Raw genomic sequence first — 24,243 nt, 5'->3', positions numbered from 1 at the left:
TCTCTCTCTCTCTCTCTCTCTCTCTCTCTCTCTCTCTCGGGTTGATTTCTGATAGGCACCAATGATTCAAAGAATTTATAGATTTTCAAGGATTGTGCACATTTTAACTCCTAAAAATAAAAAGGACAAAATACCCATAAGTAATAAAAGGCCAGTCACCTGGGAAATCTCTCCCCCCATTTGTGGTGCCAATGTCAGGGTTTGTTTTTGTCGGGCATTTACACATTTCAATGCATTTTGTTCATTTTCTATGGGAAAACATGTTAGATATCCTTAAGATAATACACTATAATGCCAAGAAAATCATAAGATCTTGGAAATTTGAAGGGCAAGGGTGCCCTTGGTGAGTTAGAGTCCCAATGAGTTTGATCTCTCTCTCTCTCTCTCTCTCTCTCTCTCTCTCTCTCTCTCTCTCACACACACACACACACACACACACACACACACACACACACACACACACACACACACACACACACACATATACACAATGCGATGGTCAATAACGTGGACAACAACCCCTTTATTTGCATGCATATCCTCAAGGCGAGACAACCCCAAGTCAAGGCATGGACAAGTGAGCCTTCTCCTTTTTCTCAACCTCTTCTTGCAAAAATTTCTAAGAACCATCAATATTGGTTTTGAAACTCTCTCCAAGTAGCTTGATATGCCTTTGTCCACCAACCTTGGTGTTGCTTCAAACAACTTAATCTTGGCCTCTGTGATTGTGGGTGAGGACAAGTTCTCCTTCCCAATAATTTCCTAAGATGGCCAATCATCATCGGAGCCATGTGGTCCGGGTTGGTGATCTTCTCACCTTTATTGTCAAGCAATGATGTGACGGTGGCTTGTCTTTTTTTCATCTTGATAGAGCTGAGCAATGCATTCCTTTTGGCTTCCCCATTCTTAACATGACTCTCTTTGGCCTGCAGTCGAAGTGTGTTTATCTCGTCCTATTCATTGGTCCGTAGGGTTTGTTTGATCTCCAACCATTCCACATGTTACTATTAAGTAGTGCTGCCTTGCACTTTCTTTTGATTGTTCTCTTTGGAACAAGAGCTAAGGGTTGACACCTCATGGGCTTTTTTCTTTTTAATTGTTGGCCCAACCCTCTTAATTGCATTTTGAATTTATTTGCAAAACTTTTTCTAAGAGTCTGCTCTCTCTTTTGCAATGTCTTGACTGAGATTACTGGATGCTTGAGACACCAACGCCTTGAAGTGTAGGTCCTTAAACAAGTTTGGGCTAGTGATTTGCCAAAAACACAAGTTGAAACCAAATGCTTAACCTTTGCCATTGGCAGACCAATAAGTCAGTTTAATAAGTTATGCGTTGAAGTGGTGCAAGATATAAAACAAAACCAAATCCATAATGATTTTTTTTGCAATACTCACACACAATGCAAGAAGATATATTAGAATCCAAAAAGAATTACATACATGGCCCTGCTCACATTGAGCTAGGACATCTACTTCCATCCACTTAAGAGTCCAATACATACTACCATAAACTAGGTAGCATAAGAAGAGATACTGCCCAAATAGGAGAGACTCGGCCTAACAACCATTAGAGAGGCCTCACAATCACCACCCAAGAGGGTGCCACAATAACCTGGAGGTCTGCCACACTACAAGGATCACTCCCTCAGGGGACACATCACAAAAGTTCTTACATTGGCTAATACGGGAGCCACCCGTTATCGACAAAAAAAGCATACATTCATAGAAGGGGGGAGTCATTAACTCTATCCCACCAATGCCACTTCCAAAGTGGTTGCCATAGCATGATCCCCAATGCCACTAGGAACTAAGGTCCCAACTAGGGCAATCGGCACAACAAGGTCAAAAGTCTAAAAACTAAGCATGCTCATCTTCTTGAAGAAGGTCTAATAAGCAATAAGAACCAAAATCTGGGAAGAGACCCCCACCACAATCCACTGCAAGCCCCTCCCAAGAGCACCATGTGCCCAATCACCATCCTGTAATGAAGCCGAATCATGAGAGAAGCCAGTGACATCAAGCCCACCCATAGAAGCACATCCAAGAGAAACACCAAGACACAATAGACCTTGTAGGATATACAAGGAGCCATGCTCAAGTAGGAGATACCCAATGCCGCCACACGAGTAGGTCGAAGACCACCCATAATAATCGAAGCTTCACATTTGGACCACCATGATCCCTTTCCTTGGAGAGGGGGGCAGGTCCACTCTCTTTGCCAAAAAATAGAGGATGGGTTCTGCTACAAGAGGAGGGTGAGGGAGGAGAAGTCAAATGCCCCCCCTTGACATCCATTGCACCTTAGGCCATGGTCGATGTCGTACCCTTCCCAACGACAATACCCATTTGCAAACATGCACCTTGCCTTGAAGTCTCCCCAGAGAAGCCCTTCTCATGGAGTTCGAGCAAGCCCGAGCAAGACGCAACCCTAATAGGGGAGGTCCTAAATGCTAAAACAAATCCATAATGTTAAGAGAAATACCATTCTTCTTCTTTATAAAGAAACAAGAGAGAACATTTACCTCCTATTAAAATCAAATCAATCAATGTTTTTCTTTAGCTCACATAAACAAGTATAAGAAATGTCAAATCATCTAAGACGGCTGCTTTTAATACATCAGCAAAAGGAACAAAAGAAAATATCGCATTATGTACCTATCTGAGTGTGTGTCCCTTAGTATATGTGACACGTGTGTGTGTGAGAGAGAGAGAGAGAGAGAAAGAATAGAGGTGTTGAAGGAATGAGTAGGTTTGGTTCAGGGCTAGAAAAATACTAACTGAACAAAATAAGAGGAATTCTCTGGTTTTTAGGTCAAAATTTGAAGCTTTTGCAGGTAATTACACTAAAACTTGTTTGAATTTGCCGGTTTTCTTAAAGGCAAGCTCAAAATCTAACCGGGATTTTATAATTTCAATCGGTTAAAATACAATAGACCCCGGTTTTTTTTTAACAGTGGTTTGGTTTTCTCAAGTTTATAGTTAATCACTAAAAAAACAAAGAATCGTTTGAAACATCATCACCTTATCTCCAAATCTAAACAAGATGAAGGTTCACGTTGGCATTCGAGAAAAACCGTTGGCTTTCAAAAACCATACTATGGTAAGTCAATCCAATCACGTAAAGGTATGAAATGGAATAAAAATGAAAGAATTAAAAACAAAAGAAGATTTCAATGTTTAATATGAAAAAGCAGTCCAATCAATAAATAAAAAATAAAAAAATTTAAACATGCGTCGAACTCTCTTCTACTCTAGAATTTGCTTTAAAATTTAAAAGGCCAAAATAAACAACCAAACATTGAGGATTTTGCAACACGAAGGCCAACAAGGTGAAGAGTCACGAAGACCTACTAAAGATTAAGACCCATTATTCGAGGGGATGAGAGTTATGGGGAATGGGTGCGAATGAGTGCTTACAATCACATATTGTTTTTTGGTATTTTAATATAATATTTTATTGTCCATTATACACATATAATGACAAATGACTTATATGTTATCGAGGGCTCCACTTAAACAACATATTGAAAGGTTCACATTGGCATTTCTAAAACAAAATAAAACAAGGTGAAGTATCACAGGAACCTTCAAAAGGCAAAAAGGTGACTATTGAGGCGTCGTGAAAGTTAAAAATCTATTTAAAAAAGTGAAAAGCTCATAATGATCTCCATGAGAGAGAGAGAGAGAGAGAGAGTACTTTTTAAAAAGAAACCTTTTATGTAGTCCTTAACGTAAAGTTGTGGAATTTAATTTACTTCTTAAGCAGTGTTTGAAAAAAGCTGAGGTTTATTGCATTTTTAACGAGCTAGATTTGCAAAATCCTAGCTAGATTATAAGATAGCCTTGACAAACACCTATAAATATTTATGAGTTTTAACGTAAAAATCGATCAATTTAATATTTTGACCTAATAACCGGCAAACTTTCAAGTGTACCCTTAATTTCTTTGGTTAGGAAAAATGCTTTTGGCGAACGCTGTTCTTAAGTTTAAAATGATTTGTGGTTAAACAAAATCAAAAGTTTTTGAAAAATTATTATGTTCAAACTTCAAATCACTTGTTGCATCCTTTCCAAAATAAAGTAAATGTAGCATTGGGAAAGATTATATGAAAGGCTTTCTCTTCAATGCTCTTTAAGGATTTCAAGACTTTTTGAGGGACACTTCTTAAACACCAAAAATAGGAGGACCTTCATCCAAAATGGATGCTAAAGCCTTTAGAGGCCAGTAAAAAGGAAGTAAAATAAATAAAGGGAGCCATTGCCAAATTAAAACAAAAAAAAAATGTTTTCATAGGAAAAGGTAGGTTTAATAGACATAAGATATAATTTAATTTAAAAAAATGAAAAATTCATATGTAATACATATATTAAAGGAGCCCATTGTCAAGCTAAAACAAAAGAAGATTTTAATGTTTTCATAGAAAAAGGTAGATCTAATAGGGATATGATATAATAAACTTAAAAATTTTGTTAATTCTCACATTTTATGGAAAAACTATAATGTAATAAAAATAATAAAATAAAAGAGATACATTAAAAATTTAAATAAAAAATATTTTAATATTTTTAAATAATTAATATAAAAAATAATAAAACGATTTAGTGAAATAATTTTTTTAAAGTCCTTAAATGAAAGGACCCTTTATCAATTCATCACATCATGGGATCAAACTCGCTCTTTCTACTCTCATTAGATTGATTTTCAAAGATCCCACTTCAATTTAGAGCATGGTCACCAAGGCTTAGTTATCAATTATATGTAACAAAGCCAACTATGCCCAGAGAGAGCATTAAATGAATAACTAATCCTCTTGCATGGTCACACGAGGATTAGTTATTCATTTATCCTTCCAACTAAGCCTTGAACCTCATTACTGTGCCAAAATTGGCATAGTTACAAAGGGTGGACATAGTTATTTATTTAATGCTCTTTTTTGCATGTGACCAAGAATGAGGCTTAGTTATTTGTTCAAATAATTGATAACTAAGCCTTGCGTGACCATAGCATTAGCAATTCAAGCTTGACACATTTCAAATAAGCACCACGCAGTGAATGACCTCGACCTCACGACCTCAACAAGCAAGAGAGAAATCTTTGGGCTAAGCCACTCCACTTGCGAGCTCTTCGCTGCGTGCAATGTGAGTGCAAATATTTAGAAAAAATGCAATCTTTTTCTCCTAGCTCTGTGATATAGCCTCTCCCACCAACCACTCTCCTGCTTCCAATTGACTGGTTGCACACCATTTTCAACCTCCCTCTCACTTTGCTTGTTATTTCTTCCCTTCGACAAAGCGCCATCTCACTTAGATTCTTACTAAAAGAATCAACCCAAAAACACATAATTCTATCCTTTATTTTCTAAAGTCCTTCTCAAGCATGCCCAAACAGTGAATGTAGGCTTTAGAGATTGCATTTGAAAGGTTAAGACTTTTAAATCTCTTAGGAACACTTGTCGAGCAAAGAAATTTGAACTACCTTGCTAAGGACTTCAAAGTTCCAAAATTCATGTCATGTGGATCGGAGGTAACCATTTTACCCCCCTCTACATATTCCTTCCTTCTACATACATACGTGCTATATAGTGCTTCCCAGCACTTACTCTCGAGTCTCAACCTTATTAGAAATTAGGTGAGTAAACAAGGGACATGGTCAATTTGATGTTTGCGAGGATGGAGCTCCTTTTTGAATGTAAGTGGCCATGGCTCGAATTGAGCATGGTGCTTATGTAATGGTTTTCTCTTATCAATATAACCTCTCACATATTGTGAGATTTATTTAAAAAAATATAAAATTAAGTGAGAAAACAAGGACATGATCAATTATCATGACATATCGCTTTCAAAGTCCAGTATCAATATGGGACACCTAGAAAGGCAATAAAGCACATGGTTATGAAACATTAATTTGAGAAGAGGAACAACTCACGATGATGGATGATGTCCAACACTAAAAAGGAATTAACTTTTTTCCCAAAAAATAGAAAAAACCTATAGAGATAGCTTGACTATATTTGAAGGATTTTTCAATAAATTTTTCAGATTTGATGCCTTCTAAATTAAAAATTTGCTGGCAAATTTCTAAACATGGTAAGGGCCCTCAAAGAAGCTTTCTTCCTACCTACATCATGCCTATTTTGGTTTTTTGGCCCTCAAAGGAAGTGTAAAAAGCTACACTATCCACAAAATGCAATTGAAAGCATTAAAAAAATCCATTGTGTGTATGAAATGCAACAACTTTTACATACCTACATCCCCCGACATAGCCTCAGTTATACTTACACATGCATGGAAGATGGGATCAAAGGCCACCATCAATCCAGGGCCTCGATATCAAGCATCATAGATTTTATCATACAAGTAAACTTGACAGTATCTGAGTTTACTTCCTCGTTACAATACGTTTGCATGTCAAAAGTGGAGGAAAACATCTGAGTTCCACAAACCACGTGCGTGAGTGATGTCGTCATGGTACATGGGTCTCATCTCCCAAGTTGTGGGTTCAAATTTCAATCTTAGAGTTGAGCAAGTTCAAACATTGACTTCTTTATTTCTGCTTCATTCGTATCTACTTGTTTTTGAGCCCAAGCATTCCAATTCCTTGAGTATGACATTGCTTTTGTGAGTCAAAATGCAACAAGTACTTCATAGAAAAAGGGACGTCTCAAGACTGAGTCAAGACAATTGAGTCAAGAGATGGTAAAGGTTTGAAAGAACAAAAAGCAACTGATGACTTGAACTTGGTTTTTTAGATGGTGATGGTAGTCTCTATACAATGGTGATGGTGGTCTATACAGTGGTTCAATGACACTTCTCTCTCTCTCTCTCTCTCTCTCTCTCTCTCTCTCTCTCTCTCTCGCGCGCACACACACACACACACACACACACACACACACACACACACACACACAACCCCCCATGTCAAAAGCACATACACACAACCCTTGTCTACATAGTGTAATTATGAGGGTGATGGTAGCACATTGTAATGAAACTATGAGGGTGATGGTAGTCCATGCATCGGTTCAATGAACCTCTCTCTCTCTCTATCTCTTTCTCTCTCTCTCTCTCTCTCACACACACAACCCCCATCAAAAGCACATAATATCACATGGTCATGATATTATGAGGGTGAAAAGTTGAAGCCAAGAGCATCTCAACCTTAATGCATGGGACAAGTATATGTTCTCTCATGACTATAGGACTATGTGAGTGTAGCACCTAGGTCCAGAAATGATGTGATAGCATACTATTGATTTCTCTTTATCTACGAATGGCATATTTTTCAAGGATGAAAAAATAAAATTGGTCTTTTGTTAAGGCAAAAAGGGCAAGCAATGCATGATGAACACATTTTCTCTTCCACTATATTCTTATAAATATCAGGAACTTGGTTTTATTCAATATTTTGCACCTCTCTTTTGCATAATTTTTTGATTGATATTGTCTTTCTACAGCAAGCCTTTGTGCAAAAGGGAGTAGGAATACATGTGATGAGCCTATTGTGATGCACTTGTGCGACCACTGCTTTGTTTGCAAGCACAAACCTCTTGGTTTTAGCACGTTGCTTTGTGCAAGAACTTCATCTTGACCCGACACTCATTCTTTTGTTACTCTACATAGATTCTCTTGCCTCGAAGTTCTTTACGTAAAGGTGGACCGCATGTAGAGATCGAGCAACTGTTGTTTCTTGGTATTGCCTCTCTTGTGGTGCTTTGAGGCAATTAAACATCCTCCAAAGACCTCGGGTCGTCTTATATCTCAGTGGATGATGCATTCTTCCAAGTTGTTTAACCCTATTGATCTTAATTCTGTTCTTCGAGAAGATGTTCGTCTACAATGTCATCACTACTTTCATCGTGACTATTGGTCTAGCTAAAGTTTGGAAAAATGTTAAAATCATCCAAGGTAGAGCCTTAGTCCTCTATTTCCATGGGAAAATTCTATCTATTCTTGAAGTTGCACCATGGATCAACAAGAGAGTTACAAGAGATTCTTGATCAGGACTTTTATGGGGCAGATTGTCTTCTCACGGTAGTTTTTAACCACTCTCATTGTATGAAACTCTTCATTTCTATCCATAGCATTGTCCTGCATCAAGAAATCATTCATGTTTTTGCATGGAAACCCATATGTACTTTCAAAGAGCCTATTCTCCATGAATGTCTAATTGTCACTATGTATATGGTAGTGATGTCTGTGAACACACTTAAAACCACTATGTCACTTTTTTTCCTCTCTACGTGGTTTTTTCCCCCGTGCTTTGTATATGCGTACATCACTCTAGGGCTATTTTATATTGTATTTGCACACCGAGTAATACATTCTCTGTTGTGCACTTTGCACTTGTTCTCCATCTCCAAGCTGCGTGTGCATTCCTACAACCCTACGACGATTGGTATCATAGCAGGTTGTGTCTTCTCGGGCATAGTTGCCAACATCACCAACACTCCCTACTCACTTTCTCCAATTTTGGTGAGCTTTGGTGAGCATTAGAAGGTCAATAAATACTTTGGATTAGCTCATAAAGCTAGGTTTGCTCAAAATTTGATTTTGGACTCATTTTGGCCTTTGTTTCCACTACTACAAGACAAACTGCATAGAGAGTTTCATCCTTTTGTGCAAAATGCCAATTTTTTGCATAACAAGTCTTCGACAGTCTATTGTGGTTTGTGCTACATAGCACATGAATTTTTTCCTCATTTTCTACTCAGCTTGGGCTTTTTCTACATCAGGTTCAATCGTTCACTGTGACTGACAACAATGATGTTTTCAAGATGCTGTCTGTTGATAACAAACTGGATGCAGACAATACCCATTATAGGCTGACATGGTGCAACATGTACTTGTTTCCGAGGGTGTATGGAGCATCGTTCAAGGTTATGATGTACGTTCAAATTCTTTGAATCCACATTTTGTGGAATGAACCAAAATCTAAGGGCGAGGTTAGTTGTCTATGAGCTGATGGCTATGAGATAGAGGTGCACGTAACTCATGGTCTATAAGGCCATGGAACTTGATGCGAGGATGCATTATAGATCCATCTACTACTTTAAGAACACCAATCCTAAGGAGATAAGTCAAAGTCTCAACTGTCATGGTACTAAATGTGAGAGGCCAAGGGACCAATAGAGGGCAAAGCAAGCATGCAACTCATATTTAGCCAAAAATAAAGTTTATTCTTGCTCCCTTAATTTTAGACTTCTTCATGTCTCGTCTCCTAGATCCGTGCATTCATCACCTCACCTACATGCATGATATTTGACCATGAGTGAAACATGTGCCTCGTATCCTTGACAAGGGGAAGGTCAAGTTAAACTTATGGCCTTGTTTTGTCCCTAGAAATTTTCTCCCAATATAAGAACAAGGAATAGATACCAAATCTTCAATGAAGAATTGTAATCAGCATGCTAAGAACCATAATGAAGCCCAAAAAAAGACCACACTACTCAAAAACCTAATCTACCAAAGTTCTTTGAGCATAGGAAAGGAGCAATGCCAAGAAACACCAATGCCTTAAACCCTTTCCTAACCATGACCTATCACATCATACTTCTTCTTTGTTGAAGGTCAAAGCTTTGACCTTCTTTGTTGAAGATCAAAGCTTCCCATCGTCATCTTGTTGTACATGTCACCTTTGGTCTGCAACACATGGATTTGCATCTAGTCTCAGCATCCATATCATTGTTCAAGGAGAGACATCGAATATTTTCCATCGGATCCAAAACATCGGGTTCACCCCTCATATCAAACCAGCTAAGATCCCAATTGAAAGTCCACAAGTGAAAAAAACATACTAGTAAGTGGAAGAAAAATGACTATTCCTGCTTGTAGGACTTATTGCTACATTCATGTCCTACTAGAGGGGACACATTGGATCATTGTGACTTCATCCAAATTTTTTGGCTTTAGCCTCCACCCAAAAGGGATAAGATCTTAACTTAAAGGCCACATAACAAAGAAACATAACCTTTCCTACCTAAAGGGAGTACCACTACAAACACATCGAACGAAGTTGGGGTGGTCCTACAAAAATGCCATTATCCAAGGAAGATTTATCAAGGTGTAAGTTCAAGGGCCATTCAATGGCTAAAACATAGCCACCCTTCTCACCTGTAAAACATGAGCCTCTTCTTGGCTATGTGCAAAAGTACCATGACCATTCCAATAGTATATCATTCATTTGCATTGTCCATCTCTATTTTTGTCATTGTTCATTTTATGCTATCATTCGTGAATTCTATCTTGGTGTTTCCACCATAAACTCCTAAAGGGACATTTTTAATGGTATTTTTGGCTGCTAACGCAAGCTTTGGTGTTTCCACATAAACTCCTACAACCCGGGGTATCTTTGATGGTGTTTCTGATAGTCTTTCTAGTTGCTAAAGGTGCTGGCTACTCTTAGTTGTGCTGATCCAATAGTTGCTTATAGTGCCTGTTGGCTAATGGATTGGAATTCACGTGTGTGCTTGACTGCATCTTACACTAATATAGGCATACAATGGTTTGATATAGATCACTCGCTTGGACTGATCCAATTTCCATCAGTTACCTTTTGTTTTGGTCTTTGACTTTTGTATACATAGTTAGCAAGGTTGACATTCATAGGGTTTGTCCCTAAGTGTTTTGGAGCAAAGGTGTTAAGAGATTGGTTTACAAATTATGTTTTTATACCCATGTTTTTCAAGATCTCCAAGTTTGGAGGATTCTCTCATTAGTTTGGGTGGAGGGAGAGGGTGGTTCACAAGTACATCTCCTGGCTATGATTTAGCCTTTCTATCACCCAAGTGTGGTAGATTGGTTATGCAATTTCCCTCTTGAAAAACAGGTCTTGAGTTCAACCCCACATCGGCTAGATCGTTAAGGTCTCTTGGGATAGTTTCCTTCGATGTTAAAACTTTCTTCTTCTTCTTCTCTCTCTCTCTAAAGTTCAAATTCAAAAGAGAGTGCATACAAATTGGAAGCAAACTTGAGTTCTTTCTTGCCAAGTTGCCATTCGCACAAGTAGAAGCAGACAAGCGGGGACGAGAGAAAGGGTGGGGAATAGCCTAGTTTAGGCAGCGTGGACGGCAGTAACGGATTGTGGTTGCCCCATGTGAGAAGAACGTGTCCTGTTCCCAACAATGGCGTCACAACTCACAAAGCAGAGAGAAGAGAGGCCGCCCGCGGCCCTGCCGGCTACATTTGGCGCAGGCTCCAGGCCCCAGGGTCAACCCAACCCCTCCAAATTTGGAGTCCCCGCCTCTCCCTCCTCCAACTTTGGAGATTGTTGGTTGCATTCCGTTAAGACACTTGTATAGTCGCTTGTCCTTCCAACCTTGGATTCTTGCATTGCCTAAACTTGGCCTTCACCTTTTCAACCCCTCTAAATCCAGTTTTAGCTTCTAAGAGCCTGGTCGCACCCGGGGGGAGTAAGGGAATGATATTTCCTCTTTACAAATATTTCAAAAAGGCCGGCAAGAGATCCGAACGCTGCCAATAACTTCACTGAGACTGTGGGTTAAGGAGAATTTGTCTCGTCCTTGAATGTAGGAGTTTGTGAGCCAAATGCATGCGCGTTGCCCTTGTTGAGCTGGTCTTTTTCTGTGTCGACTGTAGCTTGGATGCGACTGAACTCCCCCCACTGGCCCAAGTGCAACCGGCCTTTGATAGTGGACTCTTGAGTCCCACCCTAATGACATCCGGTGGCAAATATATCTCCAACTTCACTATCTTAGGTGCCCCCCACATAGAGGGAGGTAAATCATAATCTACTAACATAGGGTAAAGGGACCATTAAAAAACAAGGGCCCTTTCATGGGACACTTTTTTGGGACAAAAGAAGACGAGGAGTAAACCATTATTAGTCCAGTTGAGAGGGAAAATTTACAACGTGGAAATAAAGACGGACGGGACCCTTTCTCTCTCATGATAGGATCCTTTCGCGTACATAATAAAAGAAATATGATGTTCCAACAAGGTCACGATCTGCTTCAAATCCAACGCCCTGATGAAGATGACTGACCCTAACTTCTCTTCCCTCCCGTCCATGATCTGATGCATACTGACCCACCACCTGCACACTAACAACCTTCATCAGCAACTTTAATTTCTCAATAAGATAAATGCACTATTAAACAAGAACAGATAGTGTTGCAGCCAACAACATCAGCCCACACACACACACACACTCCTACAACTCTGCAACATCAACCCACACACCCCCATACAAGGTCTAATTTTATCACTATCACCCTTTCTTGCTGTAATGACAGATGAGTTACATCCAGCAACATCAATCCACACACACACACACACACACACCCGTTCAGCTCTGCAACATCAGCCCACAAACACTCCCCTACAACCTCAGCTTTCATCACCCTTCAACATGTTATACCCACTTTCCTGCTCTTATGACAGTTTGAGGCAGGACAACATTAATCCCAGTTTCAGCAAGTTTGTGACGGCAGTTTGAACTCTACTTAACACACCTTTAAGACATTACTTCCCATCACAAACCACTTCAATGCATGCAGAAAATTTCTCCAACGACTTTTGAAAAGAGATGCCAATTAGAACAATAATAGACTCAAGTGCTCCTTGCGAATGCAAGGCATGTCTAATTGATAGACACCCACAACTGGAAGGTCTTCTTTGTACATCTCTCTTGTTGCACAAGAACGGGGGAAGGGTTTGTTGTTGTGGCAAAGTGCATGTCCTACCGATTTTCATGTGCAAACTTCCTCGCAGAAAGGCTCCATTCGTTTCACCCAAGCATCCAACCTCATCTCCTAAACCAAAGGAAGCCCACTATCCCAAACATCCAACCTCATCCCTTAAACCAAAGGAGGACCACAGTCCCAAAACGACTCCACCCAAGCCCCCTCCCAAAAGAAAGTTCTCAGTCAAGGAATACTCTCGGCTTTTGGAAAACATTTCAGATTGACTTTGTTTCAAACTACCTTGGAGTAAGTCTCTTTTTACCCTCTTATTTCTCTGCTGTCAATTTAAGTTCCATCCCACATAATATACTTCCCTAAATTTTGTTTTCACTTTTACTTTCTAGTTCATATATTTTCAGTTTTGGTTACACCGCACATAACATTTATTTCTCTATAGTCAGTTGTTAATTTTTTATCTTTCGAGTTCATGTTCTTTCAGATTTGGTTTTCTTATTTCTGTGCTATCAGTTTCAGTTTTATCCCACATAAGATTTTGCTTTCCTCAAGTAACTTTTTACTTCTACTTTCTAGTTCATGTATTTACAGTTTTGGTTACACCGCACATGAGCTCTATTTCACTGAAGTAAGTGGTTTATTTTTTATCTTTACATTTCATATTCTTTTAGATTTAGTTCCATGCCACTTAAAATTTACATTCAGAATGTCCCATTCAACGAATAAAATTCTGATTAGTTCTGAATCATGTAGACTAGCCCTGATATTGACATTTGATTCACAGGTATGGCAAAAAGAAAACAATCCATTGAAGTTTCACCTATCAAAACTAAAGGCAACAATCCACATGTGCCACAGCCCAAACAAAATTCCACAGTCACATCCCCCCAAAGGTGCAAAAAGAGAGTAAGATTTACACCAGCACAAAAGTCTACTGTCAGCAATCATTCTTCCCCAAGGGAACATGGAAAACCTTCAAGGAAAAATTATGCCAACAGTTTCACTTCCTCAAAGGTACATGGAAGCAGCAACCACATAAAACCACTATTCTCAGTAACCAGAACTTCTACAAGGAAGAAGCCACCACTTCCTAAACAAGCTAAGCCTCTACCTTCCAGTAAAAAGCCACCACTTCTGAAACAAGCCAAGCCTAATTTCCCCAGACAAACATCCACAACTACTCAGATAGAAGCCCTTGTAGATGCATCAAGTCACTTGCCCGTTGAAAATGAAGAAGACAACCAGCTAACTGCTCAAAAGATCAAAAAGCGCACAGTTTTGACTTGGACAGAACAGGACATGGAAAAAGCACTTCAAGCCCGAGAGGAAGGCCTTTCCTTACGCAAGTGAGCTCTTCAATTTGGTATAAGCAGGTCTGCTATTACTAATTGGGAAGAAGGGAGAACCCAAAAGAAGAAAAAAGGACCACCAACACAATTGAGCATTGCAGAAGAAGAAGCTCTCCTTCAATGGATATTTTCGAAGTGTGAGTCTGGGCATGGAGTGTCAGTACTTGATGTAAAGCTGAAGGTTGCTGAAATCTGCCAGACAAGACAGACCATGTTCTCAAACGGTATTCCTGGAAAGAGCTGGTGGAAAGGCTTCCGCAGAAGACATCCTAAGTTAGTGTTCAGAGTGTCAGAGGGATTAGATCAGTCTAGAGCTAACAGATTCAAGCTAGAGATAGTAAAGACACTTCATGAAAACCTTCAGAAGTTATACACAGAGCATTGTTACCCACCTACCAACATTTGGAATGCAGACGAGACCGGATTTCAAGGCTCTAGGGACAAGGGTATGAAGGTGTTAGCGAAGAAAGGAGCAAAAGCAGTGTATGGAATCACTTGTGATTCGCGAGAGTGGATGACGGTATTGTGTTGTGTGAATGCCGCAGGTCAAGCCATACCATCCTATTATATCTTCAAGGGCAACCGCATTACTATGAATTATGTTGAGCATTGTGAGCCAAGAGCAGCCATGGCAATGCAAAATAAAGCTTGGATGACAGGGGACCTTTTTCAAGCATGGTTGGAGCATTTTGATAATGCAATAACCCAAACCATGGGCAAGGATTGCAAGCATCTACTTATCCTTGACGGGCATGGAAGTCATGTGTCCCTAGCATTAGGAAATTTCGAAGGTCATTTGGAGGGCCTTCTAAGAAAATGTATTTTTTGCACTCTCTCTCTAGAAAAAATGGCAAATAAAAGAGCTGGGTCTTTCATAGTAAAACTTCAAAAAGTGTACTTTAAGTAGATTCCTTACTCTTCTGAACATTCGTTCGTAGTGACTGAGGGATAATCCTCTTTTCAGTTGCATTGAATGAACCTCGTCAATATGGAGGGAATGAGGCTAACATGGAGGGACGAATCCGCAGCCGCTATTCACTTTCCATTAAACCTACACATTTGGCTAATGGTGCACTCCTCAAATGGCACAAATGTTACCCAGAAACGAGCCAAATATCACCTTCACATTGATTTGGACAATGAGTACCAACCATTGATTAAGCGCAGTAAAACAAACACACATATACCTCCCGCTTCCATAGACACGCTCAGAGCTCAAGGAGATAAACACATAGATATCTGGACGAGAGGCTCTCTCTACCCTAAGAATCCAATAACTAATGCGTCTCCACCGTTTGTCAATCCTACAAGCTTATTGACCTTTGCTGGTGATGGAGAAAAGGGCCTTCTGGGTTATTGTAAATCACTTACAAGAGAAGCTGAAACTTACAAGAGCATTCTCCAAGCTCAACAATGTGAGATTGTTCGCCTTTCACATTTACATTCTACAGATCAGGTTACCATTTTGCAACATAAAACAGAGGTACAAGAACTGAAAGGAAAGGTGCGAAGTTGTCAAATGAAGGACACCATCTTGGGTGGTCGTATCCGAAAGAAGAAATTGCGCAATCTTGAAACATTGCAGGTTGCATCAGGAGGTCTCAAGAAAAGAATCCGAGCATTAAGGTGATGCTTCTTGGTTGGCTACATTGTCTTAGTTAAGTAATCTTTTTGTTTTTTCTTGTTATGCATTGTTTTCATGTGCCTAAATAGTGTTAGTGAAGCAAATTTTCTGTTATTTACTTATGCATTGTCTTCATGTAGAGATTCAATCTATCCTGACAAGGAAAACATTGACCCCAAAGCCAATATAGGAAAGAGATTGAAGCCACTTATAAGTAGAAGCCTGGCAGCAGATATAGTACATGACAAGAAGTTTAAGGTTCTACAAAGAAATGTAGTGGACCGCTTTATTTCAGAGAACTCAGTGCCTGCAAAAGAGATACAAGGCACACTTGATTCACTTGGTGTAAGCAAAAGAGGATATTCGGCTATCCAAAAGTCTGTCTCATCCATCTTTGTTAGGAAGGGTATAAAATCCAAACTTCTACCATCAGCCTCAAGTGTTTGGAAAGAGAGGCTTCAGCTTAACGAGGCACAGGGAGACTATCTTGGACAGCCCTTTCATATTAAAGCAACTTACAGTGGCCATGGAGCGAACATGGCATATGATGAGTTCAACAATATTTTTATGGACCTGCGGATACTACAGAAGAGAATGGTGGAGTTTTACAACATCACATTTGAAGAGTCACGTGGGCTATTACATTTTGTGTTAAAACTGGATGAGTGTGAGCTTGTTAAAGAGAAAAAGCTAGAGCGTGTTACTATTACTTTAATGAATAGAGCCCTCTCAAAGTGTCCCAGTGATGATCCTTTATATTTTAGTGTTCAATCAGAATCTAACATATGGTGGCTTGGTGCGTTTGAGGTAAGCGATATTCTCAAGTAAGCTCAAATGTTCAGATCTACTTAAGTCTCATTTATTTTGTGTTGCAGGTAAAGAAAGAAGATCATGAGATTCTATATTGGGTGTTCCATCGAACTAATATTCCGGAGGTGATTGATCGACAGACTAACCAGGGAGAGGTACTACGTCTAGATGGAAGGGGAGACTTTCAAGTTCAGTGGCATCTTGCAGGTGACCTTAAAACATTAAAGTGCATGTATAATTGTGGAATGGGTGCAATGGCAAAGTCACCGTGTTTGTTCTGCATGGAGCCTGCAAAGGTCATGGACCCAAAGTGGTGGAGAAAAGCTCCAACACGTCACATTGAGGATCCTGCTTTTCGACCGGTTTTGAAAATACCACTTGTGAATGTCCACATTTGTACAATGCATGCCCTTTGTAGAATTGTGGAGAAATTGGTCTACTTATACATCGGGCTTGCTTGGAAGATTAAGAACTCCGCAGAACGACAAGTAGCCTTGCAGTGCTTAGAAATGGTACTGTCGGATATGGGGCTTCATGGTGGCAATGTGAAAATCCAGCGGGATGAAAAGAGATCAACTGCTGAGAAGGATGTCCCATGCAAACCATCCATCGGTGGGGTGAAGGCACGGAGGTTTTTATCTAAGCCCCAAGGTACAAGAGATCCAAAGCTAACAAAACATGGAAAAATATATAACACATCTTATGTTAGCAAGGTAGAGTATCAGAGCTGGAAAAAGCTACATATTGCAGTCAAAGACCACGAACCAACTACTCGTAACGCGAAGGCTGAGGTTTGGCGATCAATAGACATCCTATTTTTGATGTGCGACAAAGATGACTGGTCACAAGGTGATATGAACAAGTTCAAGGAAAATCTCAACCTTCTGAAAAAATCATTCAAGACAGCATGGACAGACACCCAGATTACTCACTACATGGTATTATAATGTATTTCTTTCTCTCTTATGTGCAAATATGTGACTGTAAAACATTCTAACTAATCTGTTTTCATATCCAGCACATCATCTTCAATCATTTGCCATATTTTATACAGAATTATGGGAACTCGGCAATATGGAATACCCAAGGGATGAAAAAGTCTCATTACATGGCGAGAAATGCTTATTTCAGGCACACACGACATGGTGGCTCTCGAATCAAGGCTAACAGTTTGAGAGAACTATTTGAATGGTTCTATCGTAGAATCATTCATCGAATGCAGGCAAAAGAAGTCTTGGCAAATTCAGCAACAGCACAAGCCATCAGACATTTACAACAACAAAAAGCTAAAAGATCAATGGCATACAACAACTCCGGAGCTCGTGAAAGTCAACGAAGGTGGAGAGAGACAATGGTGTATGTGAATCACAAGTGGAGAAAGATACTCTGAGTGGATGACATTGTACAAAATTTATGTAATACATGTTCTTATACAATTGCTACTTGAAGTGTATCAAGATTTTGCATGTTCAATTTTGTTTTTTGGCACGTCACCCTTGTAACGAATCATGAGATGTTTGCCATACTCTAAAAGTTCATCTGGGTTTTGTCTACCTAGAGCTAGTGCCATTGCTGTGTAGGTGTAGTAATACGCTGCCTGACCACGAGTATAGCCTGGGCAGTAACCAAAACAATCTCTCTCTCTCTCTCTCTCTCTCCTGATAGATATAAAAATATATATATATATATATATATATATATATATATCTGTCTCTCACCAAAGCACAAACAAAAACACACCTAGTCTCTCTCTCTCTCTCTCTCTCTCTCTCTCTCTCTCTCTTTGTATTTTTCTATTTGACTAAAGGCGCGCAAGGAAGGAAAAGTGCGTTTTGCAACTCTCTCCGTGCGCCTTAAGTACAACTGAGGGAGAGTCATAACCATACTATAGGCGCGCGGAGAGAGCTGGAGCCAATATTTGGTTGGCTATGCGCGCCGTTAGTAACGTGTACAGAGAGGGTAGGGAAAGAGACAATGTATATATATCTGTGTGTGTGTCTGTGTGTATGTGTGTCTGTGTCTCTGTCTATGGAAGTATGGGTATTGAGGTGAGTGTGTTGAACAACAGTCTGGGTTTTTCTTTGTTTAGACACACACACACACACACACACACACACACACACACACACACACACACACACACACACACACACACACACACAATTTGTACCAAATGTTGGAAATACAGAGAGAAAGAGTGAGAGATCACCTTTTGTTGGTGGGGTTTGCAGGAACTCCAAGGGAGGTGTCTCCTCCATTGCTTTTTTGTGTGTCAAACTGACTCTGTCTCTCTCCCTCCCTCTCTCTCTCTCTCTCTCTGAGCATAAGGAGTCCCTCTCTCTATCTCTCTCTCAATCTGTGTCTCTCCCTCTCTCTATCTCTCTCACAATCTGTTCTCTCTTTCTCTCTCTCTGTCTCTCTAAGACTCTCTCTCTCTCTCTCTCTATCACTCTCTCTCTTTCTCTGGCTCTCTCTCTCTCTCTCTCTCTCTATTGTTCTCTCTCTTTCTCTCTCTCAAAATCACACTTATAACGGATACACATGGCGGCGCCCCACGTGTCACTATAAATTAGAGTATATTTGCATGCTGTCACACGTGTGGTCATTATTGAGACCGTATACTTTTGTACGTCATATAAAGAGGTCAAGAGAGAGAAAAACCACACCTCGTGAAAGAGAGTGAGTGAAAGAGAGAGAGAGAGAGAGAGAGAGAGAGAGAGAGAGAGAGAGAGAGAGAGAGAGAGAGAGAGAGAGAGAGAGAGAGAGTGCAAGAGCCGTCGTCTGCGTCTCCGACAGCAAGCCGACCCATCGACATAAGGAAGGTCTGCCTCTATCTCTCTATCTCTGTTTCTGTCACAGTACCAAGCACAGTCTTAGCAAACAACCCACACAAACAGTCTCACACACACACACACACACATACAGACACACACATACACACCCGCACACACACACTCACAAACACACACACACACACACACATCTTTAAAATACAAACACACACACCCACACACACACACACACTCACAAACACACTCACAAACACACAGACACACATCTTTAAAATACAAACACACACAGACACACACACACACACAAACAGACACACACACACACACACACATACTCTCTCTCTCTCTCTCTCTCTCTCTCTCTCTCTCTATACCAAAGGCGCGCGTAGAGAGGCATACCCGTAGTGCATGTCTCTATGCGCGCCGTTAGTACTATGCATTGACCAGAGAGACAGAGAGAGAGAGAGAGAGAGAGAGAGAGAGAGAGAGAGAGAGAGAGAGAGAGAGAGAGAGAGAGAGAGAGAGAGAGAGAGAGAGAGAGAGATTTGACGTGGTAAAGAAATGTATTTCAAGCACACTTTTTCACAGGGCACAATTGAAAAATGAGATCAATAAACTTCATGTCTTGAAAGTCATTTGTATACATTTGGGTTCACAAGAATATCTTTTACATTGACACTACTTCAACCCGACCATCCAACTCTTTGCACAAAATATCTTTTTCCCTTCGCCGCATCACCTTACGGCCAGCTAGGAAAAAGGAAAAATCTGATAGGTCCTTGTCCATTGACTCTTCAATGATGTCATTTCGCAAATGCTGAAGACTGCATAGCTCCCTTATTGTAACCACCAATAGTAGGCCATGCTCTTTATCAATCACTTCCACATCCACAGTAGGATTATCTTCCAAACCTGCAGAAACCTGGTCCATAGGAATGTACTTACCGTTTAGCATTTGTGATCACATATACCAAAATGAGAGTAACAGTGATTGGCTTGCAATCATGTACTTGACAACTAGAGTATCAAGCGCAACCTCGCACCGTAAACCAATCTCTTCCTTTGCATACCATCCTTTGTCAAGAAGTTTGTCACAGGATGACTGCTGAAATGACTTGCACATGAACATAGTTTTTGTAACTCGGATGTTGTAGCTATGAAACAGCTCTATGAAGAGTGCAACAGGACAAAAGTTTGCAATTCTAACCAGTTTGGTAGGAATAGAGCTACATAGAGACCTTTGTATATCCTTGTAGAGCTTACTTCGCATTGCCTCCACCATTATTTCCTCGGGAACTGGCCAGTCCACAGTGTTCCAATCGGTTGGTAGAGGCACTTTCACCAACATGCCATTCTTATTCCCTGAGCTGAGTTGGTAAAAGTGGTCATAAAAAAAGATTCCCTCATCAGCCAATCTTTTGCTGCTCCTCTCTGAGTACTGTAGAGAACCAATGTGGGCATGAACAACATGGAAGAGGCCTATTATGCACTCCACAGGCTCCCATTGCTCATAAGAAGAGGGATAAACATCTGCAATATATATAAGAAGAGTTAAACTAAGAGTATCAATAAGTACAAATGACAAATCTAATGTAATTGAGCTGTGAAGAATGGAGACATTACTCATAACAAGCGGGAGAAACATTGCAAAATATATAAGAAAAGTTATAATGAGAGTATCAGTAAGTTCACATGTCAAGAGTACTTACAATTGCAATGTGGTTGATGTCTATCTGATACATTTCCACCGTTTGCTATCACCTCTGGATGGGTAAACACATGCTGAACAAGAACTTCCTTTACAGATCTTTTGCCGATTTCAACTTTGAAATCCAACACCCTGGCCTTCCATGCTCAGCGGTAAACGTTGATACCACTAGACCACTTGGGTCTTCTTGGTTGCATGAGGACCCATGAACCTTTGTTTATCCTTTGTCCAACCCATTGGTTCTCTGCACTTATTGAAGCTGGTATTGTAATTGAGGATATGCTACTACTTGGCCTTCTAGGCAAAGTGCAGTTCTTGGTTGTTGGTGTGAGAGACAGTAAACACCTGGAGGCTCTTGGGCGAGAAGACGTGGACGCCATAGCTCTCAGAGAAAAGCTTTAGTGGAGGGAGATTCACTTTGAAAGCATTCTAATGGAGGGAAAGTGTTTTAGAATTCCAATATCTTGTGCGGGCTTAATGGTCACCCTCCAGTACGTTAATGACCATAAGAGAATATCAGAAGTGGGACCACATGCAAGCACCTAAAAGCTCGGTAAAAGGAAGGAAATTACTATGCTACAATCCTAGTTTCGTGAAAGTTTTATGCTATTTTCCTATTTTTTGAGTCTTTCCACGTACTTTCCTACGTAACGTAGCCTTCATGCTCATTGGACGCGCTCTATTTTTCTCTCTCTTCATATGGCCCTCCAAATGACCTCTGAAATTTCCTAATGATGTCGTGGCAAAAGCTCATGCTGCTGGAATCGACATAATCACTTTACCCGCCCACACTTCGCACAAGCTTCAGCCTCTAGATGTGAGTGTATTCAAATCATTGAAAGTGCAGTTTCGGAAAGAGAGAGATATTTGGCAGTAGCGAACTGCTTCAAGGCAAGCAACAAAATCAGAACTGCTTCAAGTGCAGTTTCAGCCTCTAGATGTGAGTGTATTCAAATCATTGAAAGTGCAGTTTCGGAAAGAGAGAGATATTTGGCAGTAGCGAACTGCTTCAAGGCAAGCAACAAAATCAGAACTCGCATCTATAGTGTCAAGAGCTATTCAAACTTCTTTCACGGAAGCTAATATTAAGGTCGGCTTTCGTGCAACCGGCATATGGCCGTTAGATTCAGCAGTTGTTCGCTTTGAAGGCATGCCAGGCACTTACATCAACCTAATTGAAGACTTGACAGCTAGATTGGGGACGGATCTAGGTCCGAACATCGATGATAATCCATCTGTAGTGCCATGCACACCAATGCATGCGAATAGTAAAGACGAGGCAATTTTTGCCTTGCACAGCATGGCTGCTCAGCTAGACGAGGACATTTTAAGAGAACATGGAGAGATAGAGCAAGTGATGACATCGATGTGCATATAGTCAATGTAAATCAGCCAGCATCATCCAGTCTCTTCACTCCTCTAGCAAGCAATAGCGGTTCACACAGTCACTTGAATGCAACAAACCCTGCAAGGTCAAGTTCAACAGGGCAGACAAGGGCAGAAATTGAAGCTGAAAATGCCAATCACAATTTCTCAAAACAACAAAGACAGCCTGCAGATTCACAGCCAGCCTCATCCAGTCCTTTCACTCCTCTAGGTAATAGAGGTACAAACAGTCACATGAACGAAACAAACACTGCAAGGTCAAGTTCAACAGGGCAGACAGGGACAGAAATTGAAGCTGAAAATGCTGTTCATAATTTCTCTATACTACAAAGGTAGCCCGTAGATTCACACATTATTGATCTCTTGCGGATACCATCAACAGATGTATGTGTGAGACAGGTGAATAGAGAGGCCTTCGTCGACTACACCAATAGCTTGATTCTTACTTCCACTCAATACATGGAAAGTATGAAAGCAAAAACCGCAAAAAAGGAAGAGATAGCCAAGGCAAGGGAATCAAAAAGATTGGAGAAGGAGAAGAAAAGAGCACAAGTAGAAGCAGATAAAGAGTTAGCAAAGCAGAGGCGACTTGAAGCACATCAAGAAAGGCAATCATGTAAATCTTGGAATGTGCAACAACAAATTTTTGAAGCGCGCATGCGCTCTATCTTATGGGAGGTTGGTACTTCACATGGATTATTGTTGAGACCATTACATGTAGACACCATGTATCATGCATTCGCACGCAAGTAGAGAATGGAAAAGTTACGGCATACACGAGAAGCCCAAAAATCTGTTTTGAGATGACTTAACACCTTTTGCTTAGTAGATGTCTCCACTTATGTTCCTTCTCATATATCCTCTTCACCACCATTTTGCCTATCTATCTAGCTCAACCGGATTACCCCCTTATCTACTAGGCTATTTTACTGGTTTTTGGTTCAATTTGTCTTTAACACATGCCAGCCCTACCTATGTACCCTGACCAAATGATGAATCCAAATTGCTATGATGAAGCCGACTTGATGTATCCAAATGATGTATGTTTCTATTTCATGCCTTATGCTATAACAATACTCTTATGGAAAAAGCTTAACAAGCCTAACATTGCATTTACATTTAGAAGATGAGAAATTGAAATTGCTGAGTGAGATAGATACTCACATTTACTCAAAGTAGACTGTGACGAGACCCCATGCGAGGACTGTAAACGTTGTACAAAGTCACCGTAGCTATAACCCATTCCCTCCATGGCATGTGATGTGAGTCACGTTGAAGAATTGTGGATAATATCTCAAGTTACAGTTCCGGTGCTTTTTGATGTCGGGGCGAACCTCCTGTCGTAGCGTGTTAAGCAAGGATTGACATTTCTGAAGCTAGGTTAGACATACCTGAAGGTAAAGAAGGCATTAATGCACATAACTAGTGCTTACTATTAGAAAACAACCAAACCTCAACTCTGAATGTTACAAAGGCAGTCAGTTTGCGCCCCGAGCTCAAGATGCTGATAATGACCGGACGTCAAGAGAAATTCTTACTTAAGGCTCACATGGAAGATCTACATTTCTTAGACTCTGTTTCGGCCACAAGCTCAAAATGCGGGTAGACTCATAAGGGAAACCATAGGAAAATGCGGCTAGAATCATAAGGGAAACCACAGGAAAATGCGGGTAGACTCATAATACGGGTAGACTCATAAGGGCAACCACAGGAAAATCATGCGCGGTGCAGCCTTTCAAGGCCCTGCGAGGAAGGTCACCATGGGCGGTGCAGCCTTTCAAGGCCCTACGAGGAAGTGCAGAGGCCTATGACCTCGCATGCACGCATTGAATGCCCTAGGGACACTAATTTGACTGTGTGAGTGTGAGCTCAAGCACAACATCGAAATTGGAGTAGCCCTGTTTATTAGGAGCGTGACT

At 40.4% G+C, this 24,243-nt stretch overlaps 1 pseudogene; it reads left to right on the top strand.

Annotated features, from left to right (window-relative positions):
- Nucleotides 1-13,441: 13,441 nt before the first annotated feature.
- On the top strand, nucleotides 13,442-23,131 carry LOC147424721 (uncharacterized; annotated as a pseudogene).
- The last annotated feature ends 1,112 nt before the right edge of the window (nucleotides 23,132-24,243 follow it).

Source organism: Adiantum capillus-veneris, chromosome 25 (assembly GCF_014529385.1).
Source record: "Adiantum capillus-veneris isolate H3 chromosome 25, ASM1452938v2, whole genome shotgun sequence".
Classification (NCBI taxonomy): Eukaryota; Viridiplantae; Streptophyta; class Polypodiopsida; order Polypodiales; family Pteridaceae; genus Adiantum; species Adiantum capillus-veneris.
Note: the sequence above shows the minus strand (reverse complement) of the source record. Positions and strands in the feature narration are given on the sequence as shown.